The 27557-nt window shown below is 41.6% G+C and overlaps 1 protein-coding gene and 1 long non-coding RNA gene across 3 annotated transcripts in view; one reads left to right on the top strand and one right to left on the bottom strand.

The window, feature by feature from the left end:
* UST (uronyl 2-sulfotransferase) overlaps nt 1-27557 on the bottom strand; it is a 313320-nt gene that overhangs the window by 22402 nt on the left and 263361 nt on the right. The window lies entirely within an intron of this gene.
* Nucleotides 830-26537, top strand: LOC133046976 (uncharacterized). Its single transcript, XR_009690626.1, has 3 exons — nt 830-925; nt 4161-4204; nt 26199-26537. It is a non-coding gene; the product is annotated as an uncharacterized LOC133046976 (long non-coding RNA).

Genomic DNA, 27557 nt, shown 5'->3' with positions numbered 1-27557 from the left:
TTAAAAGTCCCTCTAACGTAAATAACAAGGAAATCACAGACCTGCCCCGTGAAGTCTCCCTCCCCACCCCTCTTCATCTGTCAAACGAGCATAATGGAAAAACGATGTCGCCCTGGCTCTGGGCCAAAATAAACAATCTGGAAATACTGTGTAAACCCAGCTGCTGCACCAGAGGACAGAGGCCTCGCTTTATGACCTCCAAGATGGTTCACCATATGCAAAATAACAAAACCTCACCATGGGCTTGCCATCTTTTCTGATCCTGGGCTGGTTTTGGCATCTCTCCCTTGATCGAAGTAAATGCACACCTACCAAAGCCCCCTCGCCCCAACAATCTGCGTTTGTCTGAGTCTGGTCCAGCAGAGATGATGGGCAGAAGCAATGAACAGAAACTGAATAACAACCAGACGTGGGGCCACATTTTACCACTGGGGGAAAAAAAAAGTATCATCGAAAGACGGGCATCAATTCTTCAGCTTCAGGGGAGCTGAGAGGTGATCCACCAAGAAGCCCTGCTCTTTTAAAAAGTGAATTGGGATTTACGCATCTCAGGTTAGAGTACATCCAAACATTCCCAGCACCCAAGGGAAGAGGTGTACTTTTTTTGGGTGGCAGGTGTGATAAAAGTCAAGGCCAGGTGGAGTGGGGCTGGGGCATTAACCAGCATGAGGGAGTGCTGCCAAGCCCCACGCCCTGCCGGCTGCTCCCAAAACCGGGTGAACACGATGCTCGCCACAGATAGAGTAAACTCATTTCCTGAATTACACAGGGAGGCCACACAGTTCAAACACAGGCGGCTCCCCTGCAGCTGCCTGCCGGAAATGAGTGTGTGTCGCTGTGGCTCGCAGCAGTATGTTGGCTGAAACGGCCACGTTTGATTTGCCACTGGGATGATGGATGGCATGTTAAGACCAGCTTCTCGGAGGTAAGGCAATTAGGGGAGAAAAGAACAAAAAGCGCTTCATGGCTGACTAGGAGCCTGGGGTTGGTAAAATCAACAGAGGGATTTTTTTTTTTTTTGCAATCTTCTTTTCAGATCTGGAAATATCAATAATTAAAAAATAAATTGAGCTCACTTTGAATTTCAAGAACACCTTGATTCTATGTAGCCAAGTGAAAGTTACATGATTTACTTCTTTTTCTTTTTAATGGCTGCAAGTGCTGGGCTTCCTTGATGGATGAGAAAAAAGATTCTTTTTTTTTTTTCCCTGGTCACAGCTTGCAGCATGTGGGATCTTAGTTTCCCAGTTAGGGATGGAACCCAAGACCCGTGCATTGGGAGCTTGCAGTCTTAACCACTGGACCAGCATGGAAGTACCAAGACTTGTTATAATGTCTCCAGTTTGCTTTGAATTTTGAAAGCAAAAGCAATTGGCTCGTGGGTTATGAGGGCCCACTGAGAGGACAGCAGGCAGGCAGCCCTGCAAGGAAGCATGCGTTTCTAGAGACATTGTTCAGGCAGTGTCCTAACCCCATGGACTCCTGAGGTGAGGGCTGCCCACTGGAGGGGCTCCCAGGTTCTTGGTCTGGGGAAGCCAATTCTGCAACGCTTACCCTCAGTTGCTGGGGGTGGGCGGTGGGGGATTTTCTTGCCTGGCCTCTGTTTGCTCATTCATCGCCTCTGCATTAAGTATCTACTAAGCACAAAAAATGAATCCAGGAAATAAGAACCACTAAAAGCTGAAACCACAGGCTCTCAGCTAGAGGAGGAAAAGTAAACAATAAACAGAGAAACGAGTGTATAATTCACCCAACAGCTTCCCAAGAGATCTGAGAATCCTTGCTTTGCTGCAGGCCTGGAAGGGCTCCGTCAGAGGGGAGCATCAGAAGAGAGATGAGACGTGGGACCCCACTGAGGGGTGGGCGCTGAGCGTTAGCGTTGAGTCCTTCTGTGCGAACAAGTGAGCACCTGGCTGGACAATGCAATTATTTCCAATTAGCACCCCAGCTGATTCTGATGTGGTGGTTGTCCAACCCCACTCAGATCCCAAAGCTTAGATTGAAATGTGTCAGGGCTGGAAGAGACATCCCTGCTCTCCTGTTCACACACTCTTGAGCTCCAAGTAAAGGGGGCGAGGGGCTCCCTGGTGCCCACCAGGTCAGTTGGCCCAGTTCCCCAGCTTCTCCTGCTGCCCTTGTTCACTGGGTGGAGGGCATTTGTTCCTGTTTCTTTTCTCCCCAACTTTGGCCTCATGACCCAGATCATAAAAAAGCTGCTATATTTCTTTGAAAGGATATCCCACCCAATTAGACATGCATGCTTTCCCCAACACAGCATTTTGCCATTAAAATATTGGCTTGAGCGTGAGAATGGCAATAACAGAAGGATTTATTTTCACAGCAACAATTGAACTGAACATTTCTGTTTGAAAATACCCATTTCTGAAAAAAAAAATTATTGGAAGACTTACTGTGGCAATATTAAGGAAATGTTAGAAATAGAGTTTTTATTGAGAAATGCATTTTTGTTACCTTTCCTACTTTATTTGGATTCATATTGTGGAAGCCCTTATCAATGACTGATGAGAGCAACTTAATCAAATGGATTTATCTGAACAAAAAGGATCAAGAGAAACTCTGACCCAGTAGTTCTGTCCGAATGTCTTGACATCTGACAATCTCATAAATTCTGCTTTTACTTTATATGCAAGATTCTTCTTCTTTCTCTTACTCACAGTCTGTATATTGTTAGCAGGCTTAGGCTACTTGTCTTCTACACACACACACACACACACACACACACACACACACACACACACACTCCACACTCCTCTCATTTGCCAGGGAAGAGGCCCTCCCCTGCAAACACATTGCTTCATCTAAGTCTAGCTCTAATGGTGTTAAAGACAACTGCTGACATCCAGTTACTCTGCTCTACCACAGATGGTGACACACCCACAGGATAGTTTTTTGTGTCATTTTTCTATTTCTCTGTTATTTTCTTCTCTAGGGTTTCATGTAGATTAAGCTACCTATCTGCTTATGTATAGGATCAAAATAAAGTCCTTGTGCAGTTCATAAGCCTTTAGCTTTAAATATCAATTTTTGGAAAAGTCTTTTACAGCTTAAAAATTCATTTTTCTGGTTATGATGTACATAGTATATACAAGCCATATGTATACATACTAGCATATATATACATACACACATATGCAAATATATAGATTTTGGAAAAAGATTAAGTAGATAAGTGATTTTATATCATCACATTTATTGTAGTAATATATATCCTTCTAGTCTTTTTCTTATTTATGTATATGAGTCATAAAATAGATCTCTGCTATACTGTTTATTTAGTTTTACAGTCTTTTAAAACTTAACTGATGACAAGCATTCACCTACAGTATTAATTATTCCAAGTCATATTTTGCAATATATACACACATATGTATATATTTTGGTTGCATTGCATGGCTTTGAAGGATCTTAGTTCCCCAACCAGGGATTGAACTTGAGCCTTCAGCAGTGAAAGCGCTGAGTCCTAACTACTGACTTCCAGGGAATTCCCTGTAATGTGTTTTTATGTGCTCCATTTTATGGATGCCCTATAGATCATGTGCTAGCTTGCTATTGTTACATACCTGAGTTGTTTTACAGTTTCTGTGACTGAATAATATGACATAAACATCCATGTTCATAAGTGATCATGTGCCTTTTTGCATGTCTCCTAAAACAAATGGTAGCTTTAGATATTGAGTAGTGAATCTTCTTCTGATAGCTGATAAGGTCTTCAATTCTGACACAGTTTACTTTCTTTTGTAAAGAAAGCTCTAGGACACAGTTTACTTTCTTTTGTCAAAGACCCTGAAATTTGTGTAATGTAGTTTTCCTAAATTTTAAGACATTTTCTTTAACTTTACACAGTGTCAACCCAACTATAACCTAACTTAACTAAAGACGTAAAATGCATAGGACTTTTTGAAGATCTTGTACCTAGTATCTGTGACAATAGAAAGTCCTTAAGCATAGCACTTAATATGGGAGTGCTATGGTTTAGTGCACAGAAATTCTTAGTAAATTTTACCATATGATGAGTAGTTCCTCATTCTTGAATTCTATAAATTAGATATTCAGAATCTAGCTTTTGCTTTATCATTCATCCTAGATAAATTTTTCTCAGCACAATATGGCCTAATTCATTCTCATTGTTGTTGTTTTAGCCTTATAGTTACCACAGTGATCAGTCTTGATGAGTGAACTTAAGGTGAGTCCCAAGAACAAGCAACTCGGATATTCTCTCTGGAATGTTAAACATGGTGAGATTTTGATAAACCCTTGAAGGGCTTTGAATGAAGTAGCTGTTACGTGGAAGACAAGCATGTCGATAAGCAAGATATTTAACCTCTTGTTCAGGCACTAAAAAGTTAGGTTAATAAGAGGTGCTACTCAAAATAACCATATCCAAGTCAGGAAAGCCTGAAGTGAAGTTCCAAGGATGCCGTTAATTCCACTGAGAGAATTTACAATGTTACTTTAAAATTACTTTATCTGGGTAACTGATAGCACACTGGTAGTACCAGGTCTTAGGAGGATGTGAATTAACAGATTTATCTCCTCCTCTTGAGATCAGATTTTTGACTGCATGCTCGGTAAGACAGTATGAATATCTAAAAGGCCTAAATTGCTTTGCAGATGAAATTGCCACTGTCCATTTGTATGGAGGAGATCCATTTGTTTACTTAAGGAAGGTCTGAAATTGACAAGCTAATACCAGTAGCTATAAGACCACCTTCAGGGAAAATGCCTGGATACCATGGCTATTACTTTGAAGAACAGTGGTAAATATTTTCTGTGAACATTTAAATACTGTAAGAATGTTACAGAGGTTAAAATTTACAAATGCAATCTGAGAAGAAAACAATACATTTCTCACAGTGTCTTTTTGAAAGGTTTGATTGTGATAGAAACTTGTCTGTGTAACTAGAACTTGCCTATAAAAGATGACTGGTGTTTCTCCGTTGCTAAGTCATGTCTAACTCTTTGCGACTTCATGGGCTGCAGCACGCCAGACTCCTCTGTCCTCCACCATCTCCCAGAGTTTGCTCAAATTTATGCCCATTGCGTTGGTGATGCTGTCTAACCATCTCACCCTCTGCCACCCCCTTCTCCTTTTGCCTTCAATCTTTCCCAGCATCAGGCTCTTTTCCAATGATTGACTTGAAAGATGGTGGGCTACAGTAGCTGCAAGTTTCCAAGAGAAGATAGTTAAATGATTAATTGCTTTCAGGCAGAAGCTGCTATTAGATAGTGGGGGAGAAGTATATCTATTGAGGTAAAATAGAAATGTAAATGTCTTCTGATGAGAAAAATTAAGTTCTTTCATTCTTCTGACATATGAAGGCGAAGAGGAGGAACAATAACAGGCGTTGGTAGTTAGAGGCTTATAAGCGAAGATGGTCAGTGGGGATGCGTTCAGCTGAACTTCCCTGGCTAATGGCTGTGAGAAGCTGCCGAAATCTGTGATGTTCAGGGGAAGGGAGAAAGAGGACAAGCTGCCGGTTTGATTGACACAAGCCTGAAACTGTGTTTTTTGAGCTCCAGATTTCCTCTTTGGTAAGACGGGAGGCAAGGGGAGAACTAAAAAGAATCCCAGTAACTCAGTCGGTAAAGAACCCGCCTGCCAATGCAGGAGATATAAGAGATGCAGGTTCGATCCCTTGGTCGGGAAGATCCCCTGGAGGAGGAAATGACAACCCACTCCAGTATTCTTGCCTGGAAAATTCCATGGGCAGAGGAACCTTGCGGGCTACAGTCCACGGGGTGGCAAAGAGTCGGACATGATAGAGCAGACATGCACGCAATGATGGAGAGACCATGCTGGTGCATTAGAAGCAGCCAAGAAAGGGATGCTAATGTTTCCAAAAAGTGTTCATAGGTATCATTAAATTCTGTCAGTCCTGGTTCACTTTAGAAACTGTCTTAGAGACAGGTGGAGTGGGAGACAGGAAAAAAGAATAATTTGAATGACATGCAAGACATGGAAAAAATATCTCTTCAAAGGATGGAAAATCAAAGATGTTTGAAGGAGAAAAATCAACAAACAGAAAAGCTGTAACCCATTACATTTTAGTTTTATTGGGGCATGAAATGAAGTTTCATGATGTTCTAAAAACAACAACCTAACGGCATAAAATTGAATAATGAATTAGCATTGAATCCATACCATATTTTTTTTAACTTCATTTTGATATAATAATAGAAAGTGGTTAGTTATGTCCTCTTCTTAAATCATACCCAGAGAAACATTTAAAAAATTTCAAATGGTTTCTACATTCTAGCAAAACCAGCCATAGGCAGGCTGGCTCATTTATGACTTTCCAGTAACCTTTCCCTTTAACGGCTTTTACCAAATGATTTATTTACTTGGTCCGAGCTGAGGTAACCTCCTGGCTGCACTGCTTGCAGCCCTCACAGCTCAAAGTCTAAGGTCCCGAGTTTCTTCATTAAGATGTCTTGTGAGTTTCTGTGGAGGCTGAGGGTTCTCATGAAGAGAAAGTAGGAGTCCCCGGTTCAGTTTTAAAATGTCCCGCTTTCCCTCACCTTTCTCTTTGGAGAAGAGAGGAAAATCACTGTACTTTCTGACCCATCAAGTGTTATAAAGAAGCAAAGTTTCTGTACCTTAGCAAAAGGCTGAGTATTTCAAGTCTTTGTGAGTTCGATGGTTCTGATTCACATTTCTCTTGTCTTTACTGCCTTACTTCCTTTTACATTACTAGATAAATCTACTAAAATTCACCTAAAATAGCAGGTTTTAAAAATAAGACCTGTATGGATTCATTAGCTTTTCCATTAAGCATTGGGGTCGCTTTTGGCCCCAGTAGCATCTGGAATTGCAAGAGACTGTAAAGACAGTGCTAGTATGTCTATAATCTCCTTTAGCTATGAGCTCATGGAGATGATGGGGTTGAAGATCAAAGTCATAGAACACGCTAACAAGAATTAGCAGGTACTCCATGAAAACTACCATTTCTACCAAAAAAAAGGATTCTAATTTAATAATACTACTTAACTCAATCATCAGTTTTTGGGTTTTACTTGAGATAAGAAATGAAGAAAAGCTGAAGAACTGATGCTTCTGAACTGTGGTGTTGTAGAAGACTCTTGAGAGTCCCTTGGACTGCAAGGAGAGCCAATCTGTCCATCCTAAAGGAAATCAGTCTTGAATATTCATTGGAAGGACTGATGCTGAAGCTGAAACTCCAATACTTTGGCCACCTGATGAGAAGAACTGACTCCTTGAAAAAAACCCTGATGCTGGGAAAGATTGAAGGCAGGAAGAGAAGGGGACAACAAAGGATGAGATGGTTGGATGGTATCACTGACTCGATGGACATGAATTTGAGCAAGTTCTGGGTGTTGGTGATGAACAAGGAAGCCCGGCGTGCTGCAGTCCATGGAGTCGCAAAGAGTCGGACACCACTGAGTGACTGAACTAAACTGAACTGAAGAAATGAAGGCTTGTTTGCTGGAAATGAAGTTGAGGGAAAGAGCTTTGGCTCTTCTTCAGGTAGATTTAATCTCACTCTTCTTTTCTGAGTGCTACAGAACCCTCTGGACCATAAGAACTTCTGTTTCTCCCCTTCTTTTTTTTTTATCCTACCAAGTCCAAAGCAGGAGGAGGTGGAGAGCCACTGGGCATGATGGAATGGGGTGATATTTGGGCAGGGAGTCACTCCTGCCCCCAAGTTTTGCTGGTGATTTGGCAGGAGTGATAGTTAGTGGCATACAATCCATCATTCTCTCTCTCAAGCCCCCAGCAGTGATCATGGCCAGGCTCAGCTCAATGATCCTCACGCCTGTGATTCTGGTCACCATGCCTGACGGTCCAAAACTGACTCTAGACATAAGCTCCAATTCTAGCAGTTTTGGGCTGAAAGGACAGTACCCTGAGGATCACTGAAGGCTTTTTAGACCCTCATGACCTCTGGGCATTCCCTGAGGTATTCAGATCTGATTCTTTGAGATGTTAATGGTTGCAACTGAGCACATAATTCTTTATATCTACTTAGAATGTTTATGAGGGAATCAGTTTCTAGCTCCATATAACACCATTGATGGCATCACTGACTCAATGGACATGAGTTTGAGCAAACTCTGGGAGATAGTGAAGGACAGGGAAGCCTGGTGTGAGGCAGTCTATGGGGTTGCAAAGAGTCGGGCACGACTGAATGACTGAACAGTAACAACACCGTTAGCTCATCCCCTGGTTAGATAGACACATGAGTGACTGATTTTTCCAGTGTATGATAAATACACTGACATACACTGTCAAATAGTTGAAAACAGTTGACACTCAAGATTGTGCCTTATAGCAGCAGACAGTGAATAAGGTTATTTTCATAATTGTCATGGAAATCCCTACTCCACATACGGGATAGGTCTTTAGACGTAAAAATGAACACAGCAAATAGTGAAAAAAAAAATGCCACAATTTTAAATGAATGAAATATGACCCTGAACATTAGCATGCAATGTTTCAAGCTAATTAATATTCATAGCCTTTAATCATATCATGCCAGTGATCTTCCTAAGTAACAAAGGGCTTTGTAAAAATATTTGACTGCCAATAATCTTTTAACAGGCTAACAAAATCAAATTAACATTAAATTGACTTAGGAAAAAGAACAAAGCTGAAGGCATAATCCTCCCAGTCTTCAAAACAGCATGGTATTGGCACAGAAACAGACATATGGATCAACAGAACAGAATAGTGAGCCCAGAAGTGAACCTACATACTATTGGTCAAGTAACCTTCAACAAAGTAGGCGAGACTATACAATGGAGAAAAGGCAGTCTCTTCAGCAAGTAGCATTGGGAAAGCTGGAGAGCTGCATGTAAATCAATGAAATTAGAACACACCCTCTCACTATACACAAAAATAAATTCTAAATGGCTCAGAGACTTAAACATAAGACAGAACACCATAAAACTCCTAGAAGAGAGCGTAGGCAAAACATTCTCTGACATAAATCATAGCGATGTTTTCTTAGGTTAGTATCCCAAAGCAAAAGAAACAGAAGCAGAAATAAACAAATAGGACCCAATCAAACTTATAAACTTTTGCACAGCAAAGGAAACCTTAAACAAAATGGAAAGACAACTTACAAACTGGGAGAAAATATTTGCAAATGATGCAACAGACAATGGTTTAGTTTTAAAAAAATATGCAAACAGCTCAATACTAAGAAAATCAATAACCCAATCAAAAAATGGGGAGAAGGCCGAAATAGACATTTCTCCAAAGAAGACAGATGGCCAACAGGCACATGAAGAAATATTAACGGTGTTAGTTATTGGAGAAACGCAATTCAAAACCACAAAGAGGTATCAGCACTTTACCCTGGGGTCAGAATGGCCATCATTAAAAAGTCCATAAACAAACAAACAAACAAAATCCATAAACAATAAATGCTGGAGAGGGTGTGGAGAAAAGGGAACCCTTGTACACTGTTGGTGGGAATGTAGATTGGTGCAGCCACTATGGAAAACAGGACAGATGTTCCTTAGAAAACTAAAGTTACCATATGATCCAACAATCCCACTCCTGGACATATATCCAGAGAAAACTCTAATTAGAAAAGATACATGCACTCCAGTGCTCATAGCAGCACTATTTATAATAGCCATGACATGAAAGCAACCTAAGTTTCCATTGACATATGACAGATGGATGGATAAAGAAAACGTGGTGTATATATAAAATGGAATACTACTCAGGCATAAGAAGAATGAAATAATGCCATTTGTAGCAATATGGATGGACCTGGAGATTATCATACTAAGTGAAGTAAGTCAGAAAGAAAAGGACAAGTATCATATGTCACCACTTTTATGTGGAATCTAAAATATGATACAAATGAACTTACTTACAAAACAGAAACAAAACAAACTTACCTGACCAAAGAGGAAGGGCCGGGGGTCGGGGGGGGGGGGGGGGGGTCGGGGTTGGGGGGGGATAAATTAGGAGTTTGAGATTAATAGATACAAACTATTATATATAAAATAAAACAACAAAATTCTACTGTATAACACAGGGAACTACTGATATATTTAATATCTTGTGACAACCTATAATGAAAAAGAGTCTGAAAAAGATATGTAATAAATATAAATAAATATAACTGAATCACTTTGCTGTATACCAGAAACTAACACAACATTGTAAATCAACTATACTTTAAAAAAATTGATTTCACTACTTAGTAATCATATTTATTTCTGTAGATTGTATATTTTGATAAATACCTTTAAAAATAAATGTTACTAAAGGTCAACGTGCTGTAATTTTAACAGTGAATACATCATGGAATATTTGCCTATCTAAACAACTAGAATAATGATCATAGGATCATAAAAAAGATCTTAAAGAAGTGCTCATTAATCACCTTTCTGCTCTATATGATAAATCATGTACTCTAAGAATTTTTAAGACTCCAGCAGACATTTGCAGCAACTAGACTGGAAACGATTCCAATTTTTGCTTTGCTATTTTAGAAAAATAAGCGATTTTCCTTGGATTGTTTGCTTTCTTAAATTCCATTCCCCGATTCATTAAAATCCTTCTGAAAAGCAAAATTGCTGCATGACTGATACAAATGACTTTACTGTTCACCAGACTGAGGCTTCGCAAGCATTTTATTAAAGCAGCCAGCTTATTTCAACTAATAATGTATTTCTCCCAGAAAAAAACAGAACAAAGTAATGTATCTAGCATATAAAAGAACATCATCTCAACAGAATTTCCAAGCTTTCCAGAAACACTGGATTCTAAGAATTTAACAGAAAAAAAAAATTCCCAGAATCATAACTTTTATTAACTAACCTATCTCCCCCAGAGGGTCATGTTTTCAGTTTTGCTCATTACATGGAAAGACAGTAGAATGTCCAAGAGCAGAGGATGTTGGAAACCCAGGCCTGAATCTGAAAACTGGTTCTGCTGATGACTGGCTCACTGACCTGTAAAATGGAGATAATAATAGTATCTATCTCATCGGGACGTTATTAGGATTAAATGAAGTGATATATCTAAAGGGCTTAAAAAGTGTGCGTAGGACACAATAAGTTTCCAAATAAGTGTTAACTGTAACAACAGCAATTACTGATATTCAGTACTATTGTTATCTTTCTCAAAATTTATTCTCTTGGAGGAGCAGTATTCTGCTACTAAAACAGAAACTGCTTATCTTCGCAACTGAAACAAAATAATTTAAACTTAAATTTAATTGAAACTTAATGGGTAAACTATACTTCCTGCAGTTAGGGACATCAAGACTTTAAGAAGCCGTGCTTCTTCAAAATTTTAAGAACTGGTGGTTCAGTGAAAGTGCAGATTTGTATCTCATAGAGCAGGCTTTTTTGCACCAAGGACCAGTTTTGTGGAAGACAATTTTCTCACTGACTGGGAGTTGAGGGGAGGGATGGTTTTGGGGTGATCTAAGTGCACTACATTTATTGTACACTTTATATTTCTATTATTATTATCTCAGCTCCACCTCAGATTATCAGGCATTAGATACCAGGGCTTGGGGACTCGTGCCATAGAGTATTCATGTACAGTTATAGATAGACTTTTCTTGCCTACATATTAACTAGTTTTAGAAATTTCTCTATGCCTTTTGCTTAATTAGTATCACACAATCTAGAATTGATTATATAATGCTTCAAATGTCAAAAATTTATTTTGGATGTTTCATGTCTTTCTCTCTCTCCAGAGTTCCCTTTGGGTAGGACTATTTCCTATTCATTTTCTCCTCTGCTGCATTTCGCCTGGGCTGGACAAATAACAAACTTAAAAAAAAAAAAAAAAATTTCAAGACTACAGCATCTGAAATGCTTTCAGAGAAGAAACAAATGGAATATTTTGTAAGAAACTCTCCCCAACCCATTATTATACTAGTGGGCAGTTTAGGGAAATACAATAAAATGCTCAAGTTAGAATGGACAGAACATGGCCCTGCTGAGATTTGGAGCTGTGCATTCAACCTTATGCCTAGTCCCTGAGCTATGTAATTTGATCAAAACCAATTCAGACTTGCTTTCTTATAGCATAACATGCTATTTAACTAAACAATAAAACACAAAGAGAATCAATTTGAGATGGTTGGTTAAAAGACCCATAGTGTTAGTCACTCAGTCGTGTCCAGCTCTTTGCAACCCCATGGACTGGAGCCACCAGGCTTCTCTGTCCATAGGATTTCCCAGACAAGAACACTAGAGTGGGTAGCCATTTCCTTCTCCAGGGTATTTTCCCAGCCCAGGGATCAAACCCGGGTCTCCCACATTGCAGGCAGTTTCTTTACTATCTGAGCCACCAGGGAAGCCCCCAAAGACCCAATAATATCCATGAATTAGTGTTAGGAAAATCAGATCTAGTCCCAAGGCTTTTCCTTTTCTGTGCTGGCTTTCCCTTTTTTTTGGACCACATTCACCACGTGGCATGTGGGATCTTCGTTCTTCAAGCAGGGTTCAAACCTGTACCCCATGCCGTGGAAGTACAGTGTCTTAACCACTGGACCACCAAGGGAAGTTCCCCCAGAAAATAATAACCACTACCTGGTGGAGGCCCCCAAGAAGTACAAATGGGCTGCCTCACTCCCTAGGTCTTTTCTGACCAGCTGTATTTCACAGGGCTGACCAAGGACTGCTGAGGGCAGTTTTGGAGTTCTCTCCTTTTGAACATAGGTGTTTCCCCATGAACATGGCTGTGTAAAACCTATAGCTCCATGTGAAACTGGAATTTCACTGATGACTAAACAAGTTTTCTGGAGGCTCAGTCTCAGCTTATGGCATCCACACTCCACCCTGAGTCTTCTGGGTTTTGTTGGGCTGTGGCCTTCACTTTTACCACTCACCCCCAACACTGTCGTCATCTTTTCTTGGGCTGCCTTCCTGATCTGTCTCCAGACTGCAGCCACCCGATGTGTCCAGCATTTGAGTTGCTTGTGCCTTCTATCCCAGCCACCACCCTAGCTTGGCTGAACCACCCGCCCAGGTGCTGCCCTGACTCTGATGCCTTGACCTATGGGCCTTTACAGACACTAAACAGAGTGAAAAAGAACAGTCAAATGCTCACTCAGTAGTGCAAATCAAATGGGAGAAGAGGCAAAACAGTTCACCTTCACATTCCATTTCCCTGCATCTCCTGACTCTTGACATTTATTTTTTTAAATGGTGGGATTATGGTTTATTTTATTTTGGCCACACCGTGAGGTATGCAGGATCTTAGTTCCCCAATCAGGAATTGAACCCTCGCCCCCTGCTGTGAAAGTGCAGAGTCTTAACCACTGGACCACCAGGGAAGTCCCTCAAGTTTCTTTTTTTTTTTTTTGTATAATTGATCATTACTTTTATAAAAACTCAGAATCAATTTATATGATGATTATGGCTAATATGCATCCAAGGAAAAGTCCGTGGCTTTTAATTTCTGCCACTTCATTTTGAAGCAGTTTTGAAAATCTGCTTGATTGAAAACTATCAGCAAAGTCTAAACTTCACTCCTGAATAGCACTAGTGTTTACCTCTCAGAAAGGATCCTCATCAGTCAAGAGAAAAGGTAAACAGGCAAATGTCATTTTAACATTCCTTTAGAATCGTGCTATGAATGCCAGGGGGGTTGACCAGAATTTGGAGTGTCTACACCTAGCAAAACTCATAAATCAATGACCTCAAGATATCATAGCATGCAGACTGTATTAGGTGCCATATGTAATCACTCAATTAAAAACAAATGAAGGATGCATATTTAAACTTTATTCCCTGACATGAAAATAATTGCGCATTTCACATCTGGTTTGGCTAACTCTGATACTGACATTTCAACTTCATACGATGATGACTTGTGGGGCAGAAAGTGAGTCAGCTACTGCAGAGGAAAGTCAATTTGTTTTCAGACTAAGGATGGTCATGCTGCAATAGAAAAGACCTATGAGCTAACCTCCTGTAACTAAACCATCTTAATATCTATATGGGATATCTATTATATCTTAATATCTGTTTGGGATTCCCTGGTGGCTCAGATGGTAAAGGGTCTGCCCGCAATTCGGGAGACCCGGGTTTGATCCCTGGGTCGGGAAGATCCCCTGGAGAAGGATATGGCAACCCACTCCAGTACTCTTGCCTAGAAACTTCCATGGAATTGAGGAGCCTGCTGGGCTACAGTCCATGGGGTCTCAAAGAGTCGGACATGAATGAGCAACTTCTCACTTCAATATCTATATGACTGCCCCAAAAGGTCAAGGATTCAGCCCTAAGAAGCTAGTTCCTGTCCTTTTGGTGTATACACTGTAGTTCATACAGCAAGATAAAAATCTCGAGGCTATTTGAAAAATTAAGTGCAGAGTTAGAGAATTTTACTATTTCGGGGTTAGAAACCCTTTCACCTTTTCAGAACTCCAATATTGAGAAAGAGCTGTGTGTGTCAGTGTGTGTGTGTATCCAAAGGTGGGTTCATTGGCTAGAATTTGGTTGGCAATTCAAAGAATTCCAAGGGAGAGTAGTTAATGATAGGTTGGACATCTTTAGGAGTGAGGCTGGTGAAGTGACAAAAGGTTGGACCTTGGATTCCATCTGCAGGTATCTTTGCGGCCTCCCAGGAAATGATGCTCCTTATTTGTCCCTCCCTGGTCCCTGTGGCTGCATGTGCAGAAAAGAATATGGAAGAGAGAAGGGATGAAAGGTCTGCTCAATACTAGCAATGCCATAGTGATCTAGTGGACATTGTTTCTACTTCCCTCTTTCACATATAAAATGTATGTGACCATTCAATTATTTTCCTAAAGTTAATAATCCTTTTCCAAAAATTAAAATTCTACTTACATGCTCACTATGTATTAGTTGGGAAATAAAGGAAAAAGTCACTAGGGTTCCTATCACCCAGAGATATGAATAACGACCTTGAAATCTTTGAGATATTCCAATTTAATTGTACTCCCGAGTCTATATAGTTTTTTGAATAAAGTTGGTGCCATATTTTAAATACTGTTGGCATCTTTTTCTCTCGAACTTCATGTCCAATCATATTTTGGGAAATCACCTATGTCATTAAATGTATTTGAGAGCATGTTGACTCAGACGGTAAAAAAATCTGCCTGCAATGCAGGAGATCTGGGTTCAATCTCTGGGTCAGAAAGATCCCCTGGAAAAAAGAATGTCTACCCACTCCAGTATTCTTGCCTGGAGAATCCCCATGAACAGAGGAACCTGGCAGGCTATAGTCCATGGGGTTGCAGAGTCAGACATGACTGAGTGACTAACGTACTCACACACTGAAAATACTCAGTTCTGAGTTTTGATAGCTATAGATACATGTGAAACCACTGCCACAATCAAGATACAGGCTATTTCGATCATTCCTCCAGCTATGACATTCTGAAGATTTTTAATATTATTAAATTACTCTGAATATTTATTATTAAATTATTTTTACCCCAGCTTGTACTAATTTGTCCTAATCTCTAGCAGTCTCCTAAAATGCTATTTCTCTGCAAAATCCTCATCATTAGAGACTCTCTCATTCTGCCAGTATTTGTCCCTGTAACAGATGTTTTAATAGAAAACAAGGTGTCCTTTTTAACGTGCATTTCCTAGCTTATTAGTAAGGGTGGGCTTATTTCTTAAAATATTTATTGGCCACTGTATTTTTTCCATTTTTTTCTATTGATGTTTTCCTTATGGATTTATAAAAAAATTCTTTATTAATATTAATAATAAGATGTTAACAATATGAAATCTTATCATTGCTGCAAAAAACAATTTTTCTAAGTGTGTTGGACATATTCACTTTAAACTTTTAATTAAATGCATATATTCTTTATTCTCTTTGTATGTATGCATGTGTTTTGTTGCTTTTATACTTAGTAAACCCATCACAATACTCCATCATCACAAAAATAGCCACCTAGTTTTCTTCTATTTCTATTGTTTCCATTAAAAAAAAAAAATAAAAACTACTCTTTAGAACCATCTGGAATTTATTAAGCCCCACAATATAACATGAGATTCCATTTTTTTTCTCTGAAAATTTAGCCAACTATATGACACCTTTATTTACTCTTTCTTTGTAATGGTCTCTAAACTACACCACAGTACTTTTTACACCAGCATCTGTTTCTGTTCCATTTGACTTGTCTGTCTGACCTTGTGCCTTTGCATCATCACACTAAACCCAGGAACTTTCTAACATTTCAGAATCTTGTAGGGCAAATTTCCTCTCATTTCTTGAAAAAAAAATCACTAACTCACATGTTTATTTTTCTAGATAAGCTTGAGAATCACTTTAAATTTTTTTCTTCCAATTTTGTGCTAAGGGACCTCCCTGACAGTCCAGGGATTAAGATTCCTCCCTTCCAATGCAGGGGGCATGGGTTCCATCCCTAGTTGGGTAACTAACATCCCAGAAGCCCCAAGAAAGAGAAGAAATTATATGCTAATTTGAGAAAAATGACATGTTTACAATATTCTACATCTTCAGGCACGAACATAGATTATCTTCCTGTTGTACATTTCTGTGGTGGTGGTTGTTCCCTAAGTAAAATTTGGTGCTCACATTTCAAGTAGAAATTCTGGGGTCTCTCGAGGGCTAGAACTATTGAGGAAAAATTCTGAGCTTATGTAAAGCACACTACACATAAATGGCAAGGGGTGGAAGAAGCACAAAAGATTAAATTTCACCAAGTGAAGAAAATTTTTATGTTTTGAAACGCTCCACAAATGTATGGAATTCTGTTTCTCTGGACTTCCCTGGTGGCTCAGACGATAAAGAATCTGCCTGCAAAGAGGGAGACCCGAGTTCAATCCCTGGGTTGGTGAGATCCTCTGGAGAAGGGAATGGAAACCCACTCAAGTATTCTTGCCTGGAGAATCCCATGGACAGAGGAGCCTGGTGGGCTACAGTCCGTGGGCTTGCAAAGAGTCAGACAGGACTGACTAACACACACACGTTTCCCTGATTCTGACTAGTGAAGCCTGTATATATAAAGTCCTAATTCTAGCACATTGAAGAAATAAGGGCTCTAATCAAAGTACTGTTCTGTACCAATTTCTTAACTCTTCTTAAAAACTGTTAATTTGGCATTAGCAACTACTAGTAAAATGTGCCTAAGTATTATTAGCACCATTCTTTTTTCCACTAGGTTACTTACTCCATTATACAGATATGTGGAAACACAGCCTGGCTTCAATTTGCATTTGAGATGGGGTGTGTTTGTACTTTCTCTTGGTTTATATTACAAATAAACGAGAAGAACAAGTGGGAATGTGCTGCAGGATGTGGTCGGTCAACTTCATGTGCCCTCAACAGCTGCATAAGAAAACAACTCCATTGATTCCAAAGGTGATTTTCAAAATCATTCAGAAGGAAAACAATCCTTCCTTAATTCCCGACAAGAGACACTGCCTTAAAAACAAGCCGCTCAGAGCAGTAGGCACTAAATGGGCAGTTCTACTATGACAGGAAAAGCTGAATCCCACAGAGGACTCAGGCCACACACCACCATGGAGCCTGCCAGCAAATACCGGAACTCAGCACTATGACAAATAGACTTTGGAACCATTGTGCTGGTCTCGCCTTTGAAACTCAAAGACTGGGCTAGCGTGAGCACTTGCTGAAAACCTTGCCCTATGAGAGACTGAAAGTGAGGAACCAGATGAGATGGTTTGAAAAGTGCCCTGGAAACTACATTTGTGCAGGAGTATATTGTCTCCATTAATCTTCCAAACAGCTTGGTGAGGGTACCATCCTTTTCTTTCAGATGAGGAAACTGAAGCTCAGAGAGGCTAAGAGACTTGTTCAGGGTTAAACAGCTGCTATGAATCAGAGCTGATTTCAAGCCCAAGTCTATTGGCTCAAAGCTGTTGACTGTGACCTGTATCTATACTTCTTTCTCATCTCAGGAAAGGAGAAGAAAACCTTGCTAACAGAACAAACCTTGGGAGTTCTCTAATGGCCCAGTGGTTAGGACTCAGCGTTTTCACTGCCGAGGGCCCGGGTTCAATCCCTAGCCAGGGGACAAAGATCCCATAAGCTGTGTGGCATGGCCTATATAAATATATACATATGGACTTTCCAAGTGGTGCTAGTTAAAGAACCCGCCTGCCAATGCAGGAGACATAAGACACCTGCGTTCAATCCCTGGGTTAGGAAGATCCCCTGGAGAAGGGCATGGCAACCCACTCCAGTATTCTTGCCTGGAGAGCCTCATGGACACAGGAGCCTGATGGACTACAGTCTAGAAGGTCACAGAGTCGGACACGACTGAAGAAACTTAGCACACATGCACACACACAACATGCATTGTTGTTGTTCAGTTGTCCAGTCATGTCTGACTCTGCGACCCCATGGACTGCAGCTCGCCAGGCCTCTCTGTCTCTCACCATCTCCTGAAGTTTGCCCAAGTTCATGTCCATTGTATCAGTGATGCCATCCAGCCATCTCATCCTCTAACGCCTTCTTCCTCTGCCCTCAGTCTTTCCTGGCATTAGGGACTTTAACAATGAGTCAGCTGTTTGCATCAGATGACCAAAACATATATCAACTCTTTGCAACCCCATGGACTATAGACCATCAGGCTCCTCGGTCCATGGGATTTTCCTGGGAAGAACACTGGAGTGGGTTGCCATTTCCTTCTCCAATATATACATGTAAATAGGTGTATTGGCCACACCACACAGCTTATATATATATAAGGAATATATATACATATATATATATATATATATATATATATAGGAAGGGAATGGCAACCCACTCCAGATTCTTGCCTGGAGAATCCAATGGACAGAGGAGACTGGTGGACTACAGTCCATAGGGTCAGAAAGAGTTGGACACGACTGAGCGCCTAACACTTTCACTTTCACACTGGGTGCCTAACACTTTCACTTTCACTTATATGTCTATATATTCATAAAAGAAGCCTTCTGTGAAGAGCAGTTGTTAGCTTCCTAACAGACTGCAGAGGACAAGATGAAGTGAACCAGGCTCTCAGAGGCTCAGCTAACCCCTCGGCCTGCTTTGGGGTGGTGGAGGCTTCAGTCCTGGTCAGTAGACTGGCTGAGGGTTCAACCTGTAACACTCGCCGCGAGTGGCCTGCACAACCCAACCAAAAGCCTCTGAGCCTTCCTCTGTTCAGTTTGCAGCGTAGGACTGAAGCCATCGCTGCCCACTGGCAGATGCTGTCCGCCAAGCAAAATTTCAGACTCCATAGCTAGGGTTGAAGTGATGAATCCAAGCACATGCGCATCCTAAGTGTGTTAAAGCTCTATGCGGATTTAAGAGGAAAATCTCCTTCCAATTCTCTATTGAATATTTCTTGACTGTCGTCTGCAGGAAACAATAGCAATTGAGAGACATATGTCTGGCACCCAGCAATCTGGCATCTGTGCTCTCCATGGTGAGCTGGGAAAATTTCCATAACGTTTCCAAGCAGATTTTCTGGGGCATGGTTCTCTTTAGTTATAACTGAAATGACTTTAAACTTCCAAACTTGTGTGTGTGCTTAGTCACTCAGCTGTACTTGATTCTTTGTGACCCTATGGACTGTAGCCCACCAGGCTCCTCTTTCCATGGGATTCTCCAGGCAAGAATCCTGGAGTGTGGGTCGCCATGCCCTCTTCCAGGGGATCTTCCCAATCCAGGGATTGAACTTGTGTCTCTTATGTTTCCTGCTTTGGCAGGCAGGTTCTTTACCAATAGCACCACCTGGGGAGCCCCAAAGGAGACCTTCAAGGCCTTGGGTGGCAAAACGGTGCTGCTGTAGGATAATCTGTCTTCCTTAAATAAATAAAACATGAAACAGAAGGGGTTGCCCTGCTCCTGAAGACACTGCTGCTTCCTCTCAGAAAGTCTGGTTGACTCCAAGTTCAGTCTTTCAGCCCCAGGAGTGAGCTGCTCAGAGTGTGAGGTTGCTACACTGCACTGCAATCACTGGGGACTTCCCAGGCTGGTACCTCCTGGCACCTTGTCCCTGGGTGGACAAGAGAATCAGCATGCCCATCATGGGGAGGAGTCCTTTGGGCACCCTTACCCACCAAGAAGCCATTTCCTAAGAGTTCTTCCTGAGTCCAGATAGGTCAGGCATGTGAAAGATGCTCAAAAACATGGCTTGTGACACTGAACTGCATTTGTGGACCAAATAAATCCTTTTTCCTTATCCTTCTATAGCACTGCATCTTTATTTTAAAAGGAAAAGAAAGAAATTTACTAAAAAAAAAATGAAGGGAAACCAATGGGAAAATAAGTGACATAAAAGTATCCCACAAGAGAGACCAACTTCATAAAAAAAGGTGAACTTCAAATACAAAGGTTTCTGAGCCCTAAGTAAATAATAATAGCCTTTAAGAAGCAGAAAAGCCTGTCCACACACCAGCACTTTAGATAAAGACTTTGTTCTGGGACTCAGCCTCAGGACCCCTAAATCTCTCTGAATCTGAAAACAGTCCTAGATTAGTTTACCCCCTCATAAAGAATGATAGTCATCAACTGACAGAATTGGGCACATTGTTGATTGGACATTGATTATTTCAGCAACGTGTGCTCGGTATGGGGTAGTATTCTTTTCCATTTTGTAAAACAAAACTCTAAGCCTTTGATGCTGGCATACTGGCCTTTTCTTTTGGGTGGATTCCTTTTTGCAAGTGTTTCCTTCCCCATATTAATCTGATATCCAAAGCACGTGTAACTGGAAGAAGTTTCGGCTATTTATGTCCAAAACATCAGACTACCGAGCACGTTAGGAGGCAAACTTGAAAACCACTTGGATCTTTCACAGGAGCTCTCCAGCTGCGTTACCGCCTTTGAGCGGGGCCCGGTGTTCTTGTCTCTGGTGGTATTAAGCTGGGGCCGCAGGCATGGAGCAGATGCCAACTTACCACTAAACCCCATGGTTAAATGAGACATGGAAGGCACCAGTCACACTTAATAGGAAGTTCGATCTATAGATGCAGAATTCTGAATAACACTCCCATCCACCCTCGTCGCCTTCAGAAAGCAAAATGCAGAGATGTAGAAAACTGTAGATGGAGATCATATTTGGCCACATGTTTCCTCAATGATACTAAGGAAAAAGGGAATGAGAGAAAAGGGGAAACTATAACCACAATACCACAACTGAGGCCACAAGTAAGCTACTGTATGTCCATAGAAGTCAGATACTGACAATAGAACTTTTTAAAATGGAAAAAACACTGGCATTCTAAAGGAATATGCTAACACTAAGAGTTAGGGACTAGTAGAAATCTCGGGCTTAACAGAGGGAACTGTGTAGCGGAACCCTCAAGAAATTGATTTAAATTTTACAAGGAATTAAGTTACAGTTTTTGACTCTGGACCATTAAAACAAACTACTCAGCCAAAAATGTATTTGGGATTTAACATTTTCTTCTGGAAAAACATCTTTAAAAGTGACATACCCTAGTCACTTAAAGGCTGTGAAACTCTCTTTTAACTATTTGATGGGGCCACTTTCAACCAAAGCAAAGTTAATAATAATATGGTCTAAGATCAAGAATAATAACACATGCGGTTTGGTATCTACTTACAGACACTCTGGGAGTTGTGTGGTCTTTCTCGATAGCCATGGGGACTGACTCTGGGTTGGTGAAAGCAAGCTAATCTTCCACGGTCGATGCCAGGAACCAACTCACATACCCTATTTTGCTTAGGCAAACAATACCCTATGCTATAACATGGAAGTCTGCAAGGGTGGTCGAGCCAAAAATCCACCCTGAACAAACACAAGGTTTCATCACCATTTGGAGCGTCAGCTTGATATTCTGGCTCCAAAGAAGATGGCCCACATCAGTCCATCAGGCCAGTCCAATAGTCCTCCATTAATCCGGCCTGTCTGTGTCAGCGCTCACAGCCATTGGGCTCCCTCTTCTGAGGTAGGGCTCCTGGCCCAGCTGGATGGGCATGTTGTCAAGCGTGCAGGGCTTCCCAGAGACCAGCCATTGGAAAGGGAGGGTGTGAAACAGTGTGAAAGGCCTGCAAGGCTGGTCTTACATACAGACTGTGATTCTTACTGTGCAGGCAGTTGGGAATGTCTGTTGCCAGTCTGAAAATGCTTTGCTTCCCAAAAAAAGCAGGCACTCAAAGTATGTTCATACTAAATGGATGGGGATGAGGCAATGTAAGGATTCCCTGAAAACCATGTGGTGGAGCTTCAGGTGAAGAACACTGGCTGCGGGCAGAACAGATCATCCTATAAATGGTATGGGTTTCTGGTGCTAATGAAAATCCATACCTCTATAGAAAACTCTTGTTCTTAGCAGCAAGGCACAAGTCTGCATTTCTACCATGAATGATTCTCCTTTTGAAAGAGACAGGCAACCTCAGGAAGAGCATCTTAAACCACAGGAGGCTGGATGTGCAGTGGCTACGTCCAAATCCTGGGCTACGGGACCTAGGATGACCTGTTGCGATGAAGAGTATATTACCATACCCCAAGGAGACCAAGTTCACCCTCTGTTCTAGATGATGGTGTGATAAGTGGAAGGAAGTACCAAAGACAGAAAATAATGAATTGGCTTAATGGCCAACTGAAGTTCACATCCCCTCCCTATATTTTTAGTGCACTAGATTTAGATGAATAAAACAACATTTTTCCTCTTAAAGAGCTCCTTAAAAATCACACCTAGTTCATATATAATAAAATGTATCTATGGAACTTCCCTTGTTGTCCATAGGCTAAGATTCCACATTCCCAATGCAAGGAGTCCAGGTTCTATCCCTGGTCAGGGAAATAGATCCTGCCTGCTGAAGCTAAGACCCAGCACAGCCAAATAAATGAATAAATATTTTTAAAATAAAAATAAAATGTATCTAAAATGATTCTTTTTCATTTGAGAGAGAATAGAAACATGTCTATATATAACTCAATCCCTTTCCTATATACCTGAAACTAACACATTGTTCATCAACTATACTCCAATATAAAACAAAATATTTTTAAAATGATTTTTCCCCCCTAAGGAATCTCCAAATAAAACAGTGACGTCACCTATATCTCTTTAAACTTCAGCTTACTCGTCTGTAAAATGGGAATAATGAAAGTACCTATGTCATTGAATTGTCCTGAGGATTAAATTAGAAATTCCACATAAAATTCAATTCAACTAATTGAATATTAGTTCAATCACTTTTTGCTGATTACCCACAATGTGCAAAGCATTCTAGGGCTTATTATTATTATCACTATTGTTAGAAATTCCCCTGGGCAGAATAAACTGTTACTGTCAGCTGTTAATTCCTTCATATTTTTAGAGTTATATTATCAAGGCTCTGAGGGAGTGGGCCACGAGACAGCTAAATTTTGAGAGAGCGTGGTTCAGGTGCCAAGGGCTCTTAGCAAGGAGGGGGCATTAGGGTACCAGAATGACTATAAGGGAGGCTGCAGGCAGGCACAGAGCAGGAGAATCTGTCTAGAAAAATGCGGGACCAAAGTCCTTTGCTCACAATGAGGGTCCAGTCCTCTCGCAGGGAAGCATGAATGAGAGAGGAACCTGGCCTCCGGTTATGTGAGAGAAGGATACTGACGCGGCATCCCGACCATGGTGTGTGAAAACCTCAAGAGCTTTGCTGGTGGCTCAGTGGTACAGAATCTGCCTGCCAATGCACAGGTTCGATCCCTGGTCCAGGAAGATCCCACATGCCTCAGAGTAACTAAGCCCGTGTGCCACAGCTATTGAGCCTGTGCTCTAGAGCCTGGAAGCCACAACTCCTGAAGCCCGCATGCCCTAGGGCCCATCCTCGACAGGAAGAGAAGCCACCCCAATGAGAAGCCCAAGCACCGCAATTAGGGAGCAGCCCCTGCTTGCTGCAGTTACAGAAAAGCCTACACAGCAACGAAGACCCAGTACAGTCAGAAATAAATACATAAAATTTTAAAGCAACTTAAGTTTTTTTTTTTCTTTATAGCTAATGTTTGAATTAGTCAAATTGGAAAAGGTTCAGGGCTACATGCAAAAGACAACAGTGACAAAATTTTGCTCATGCTCTACCTAGCCTTCCGGTTTGGGGATTGAAGAAATATAACATCTGGCCACCGAGGCTACACACTCCCGCGTATTTGTCCCAGAAACACTCAGTATCTGCTTTATCTGGTGTTCCCAAAACTCTGTGGGGGAGGGGGACAGGGGGCTTCAGAAAGGAGAGAAGGGTGGGAGGAGAGCCAGGCACCCCCTGTGATGAATAACATTCTACAGTTGGTGCTGCGGGGCTTCAGAAAGGTAGCAGCCATGTGCCAGTCTTCGAGAAGCTTCTATAGGGTTAATGCCCAAAGGATAATGCCTCTATTCATACAATGCAATATAATGCAAATGACCAAGGATGAGCAAGCCCTGCCTGAAGGGGCCATGACGATAATTTCTTCTTTTTCTTTTTTAAAAAAATTTTTTCTATTAATTTTTATTGGAATTTAGTTGCTTTACAGTGTTGAGTTAGTTCCTACTATACAGCAGAACGAATCAGCCATACATATCCATATATCTTCTCCCTTTTGGATAGTTTCTTCCTGTTTCACCTCTGCTCATTATCCCCCTTCCCACAGTCCTCTTCTTCTTCTGATCATGACAGTGGAAGCGGCCACAAAGTATGGTAAAAGCACACAGGGTTTGGAGTCAGACAAGCTCTGCCTCTCCCCAGCTGTGAGACTTCAGGTAGGGCCCTTAGACCATTTGGGTGCGTTCTCTCCTCTGTAGGATTTGGGTAATAATATCTAGTTTGCTGCCCTTTTGTGATGATTAGGAAGATACATGGAGAGCACAGAGCAGGGTTGGGACGTGTCACTCTGCGGCATCTGTGACACATGTGTGTTACAGCAAAGGGGGACAAGATAGGAAAGAAAGGAACAAATGAAAACTACCAAAAATACACAAACACAATTAACAACTGTTATTTTTTTGTTTTGTTCTCCTTCTAGTTTGTTCTTCTAAGCATGCTGCATGTGTACTAAAGACACATATTGTACAATATAAACACAACAGTGCATCTGATTTTTCACTCATTATTCAGAATGAATAGTTATTCAAAATAAAATCCCTATAGCTTCATCATATGTCATTGCATTATTGTAAAGTCACTTATTTAACTTTCTCCAAATGTCAGATAATTCTTTTTCTCCCAATTCCTTCACCCAACCAAGAGAAGCAATCTGGTGTATTGGATGTGTGCCTGTGTGTGTTAAGTCATTTCCATTGTGTTTGACTCTGCGACCCCACGGACTGTAGCCCTCCAGGGTCCTCTGTCCATGGGACTCTCCAGGCAAGAATACTGGCAGGGGTTGCTATTTCCTCCTTCAGGAGATCTTCCCAACCCAGGGATCAAACCCACATCTCTTAGGTCTCCTGCATTGGAAGGCGGGTTCTTTACCACTAGTGCCACCTGCGAAGCCCATTCAGTAGCTTGTTTTTGTTCAAATCCAGATCTTGCTACTTGCTGGTTGCTTTGAACATGGACAGATCTTATTACCAATGAGTCTCCAGATCTTCATCTGGAAATGGGAAGGAGATTTCTATTTGTATTAGTTTCCTGGGACTGTCATAAAGTTACCATAAACTGCTAATCCTCGGATGATTCCGGGGAAGAATTTTCCCTCCTTCTAATTTCTGACTATCCTTGCTGACAATCTTTGGCATTCCATGACTTGCAGCAACAAAATTCCACTCTCTGCCTCTGTCTTCAAATGGCCTTCTTCCCTGTGTCTCTGAATCTTTCTTTCCTTATAAAGAAACCAGTCAATGGATTGAGGGTACATCCTAATCCAATATGACCTCATCTTAATGTGATTATATCTGCAAAGACTCTATTTCCCAAATGAGGTCACATTCAGATACACAGGTTTAGGACCTAAGGTATTTTCAGGGGATACAATTCAACCTACAACTCTACCTAACCAGGTTATGAGGAAGAAGTGAGTTGACAAAAGTCTAAGTATTCTGTTTACTGGAAAACTGCTATCCTAGTGTGGATCTTCCTGGTGGCTCAGTGGTAAAGAATCTGCCTGTAATGCAGGAGACACAGGAGAGGCAGGTTGGACGCCTGAGTCAGGAAGGTCCCCTGGAGGAGGAAATGGCAACCCACTCCAGTATTCTTGTCTGGAGAATCCCACAGACAGAGGAGCCTTAGCGGGCTAGTCTGTGGGGTGGCAAAGAGTCAGACGTGATTGAGCATGCATGTACTGTGAATCATGACTTTTTTTTTTTTTAAGGTTTTAGGTCAAGGCACCAGTTTTAGGAAGGCAGAGTCTCAACGTATCACACTTCTTTGAGTTTGGGTGTTCGGTCATTGCTGTGGAACACCAGTTTGAGCTTTGAAGCCAAGAAGGCAAAATCACATGCAAGAATCATGGGACCTCATAAGCCCCAAATGCCTGAAGACTGGCCTTGTCAATTGGATGACCTTTCAACTGGCTAACCTGGACAGTCCAAGCTGGTGGGAGAATCCACAATCTTGCTTCTCAAAAGATCTCTGGATTCTTCCCACTGTTGTCCATCTCAGATTGATATTTTTGTCAACTACAATAAAAATGAGTTGTTTAAAAAAATAACCAGGGACTTTCCGGGTGATTCAGTGGTAAAGAATCCACCTGCCAATGCAGTGGACAAGGATTCTATCCCTGGTCTGGGAAGATCCCACAACTAAGCCTGTGTGCCATAGCTACTGAGTCCACACATCTTAGAGCCTGTGCTCTGCGACAAGGGAAGCCACTGCAATGAGAAGCCTGTGCCCCGAAACTACAGAGTAGTCCCCCTCGTTGCAACTAGAGAAAGCCCACACACAACAACAAAGACCCAGCACAGCCAAAAATCAAATAAATAAAACAAACAAATAAATAAACTAAATAATCAGAGCCATGCGAAATTACCATCCAAGTTTCTAAAGTCTTACTTTCAGTTCCTGCCTTATCTCCTCATGGACTAGTAGCAAGCAGCTTATGAGCTGGCATGGGTCCTTGGACCACACTTTGAGAAGCGGTGCTTACCCAGGGCCAGTGAAGACTTGGGGGCCCCACTGCAGCAAAGCCCTTCTCCCAGGCCTCCAAGGAGTTGGGGGATTTTAAAGGATTCCTAGCCTCTAGCCCCATTCCGGGGGTCATGGCTGGCTGGGGAGAACAAACACGCCCCCCACACCTGAGTCTGTGTTTTCTTTGAGTTTGTTTTCCCACTGACTTACTTTCCTTTCAGTCTGGGCTTTAAAAACAGCCCTCTGAGTGAATGCAGGGAGATCCCAGCAGTCCCCACACCACGGCTCATATGGAATGCATTTAGAGAGGGGGAAAAAACTCGAACGGAGTGGTTATACGACGTTGAACTGGCTTGGACACGGCGTGGCTGGAATTTCAGAGCTGGCTTTTGTTTGCGTTCGTCATGAAACATTTGTTATGTGAGCTGCTGCTACTGCTACTAAGGCAGCTGCTGCCGAGAAGCCCGCTCAACGGCCGCCTTTGCTCCTGGCCGTGGGCTGACCGTCAGCGCTCACGGCCAGGGCCCCGGGCTCCCCAGGCTTGCGGTGCCTCTGCTGCGGTCCCTGCCTTGGGTTAGGGAGATGACACATGACCGCACACGAA

Source organism: Dama dama, chromosome 26 (assembly GCF_033118175.1).
Source record: "Dama dama isolate Ldn47 chromosome 26, ASM3311817v1, whole genome shotgun sequence".
In the NCBI taxonomy this organism is placed as follows: Eukaryota; Metazoa; Chordata; class Mammalia; order Artiodactyla; family Cervidae; genus Dama; species Dama dama.
This window is presented reverse-complemented; position numbering and strand designations above follow the sequence as displayed.